A 407-nucleotide genomic window follows, 5' to 3' on the forward strand; every position below is an offset into this window, starting at 1 on the left:
CCCGGGGGCCAGGAGGTTTGTGTTGTGGGCACACAGGCCGCAGTTCTATGGGCTCCCGACCTCCAAACACCCGCTCCCCGCCACGACCCTTGGACGGGCCGCTGGCCCAGCTGCGTGCCTGAAAGCGCCTCCCAAGCGTTCCCACCGGACGGTCCTGAGACATGGACTCACGCCCAAGAGTCGATGATATTTTCTTTAGCAAAAAGATGAAAGGTTTGTTTCGTTGGTGGTTTTTGCTTCTGCTTGTTTTGCTGTTTTGTTGTCACTGGGTTGTTTTGCTTTTTGTTTTTCTGAGAGAAATCCAGTCGCAATGTCCAAAGAAAAGCAGGTTCTGTGGATCAGAAAGGACCTCTTCCTCGTCAGTGAGACACCTCACAAGGCCAGGCAGTGCCCTCGCCCTGCAGCCT

This window comes from Bison bison, unplaced genomic scaffold, assembly GCF_000754665.1.
Source record: "Bison bison bison isolate TAMUID 2011002044 unplaced genomic scaffold, Bison_UMD1.0 scf7180017864299, whole genome shotgun sequence".
Classification (NCBI taxonomy): domain Eukaryota; kingdom Metazoa; phylum Chordata; class Mammalia; order Artiodactyla; family Bovidae; genus Bison; species Bison bison.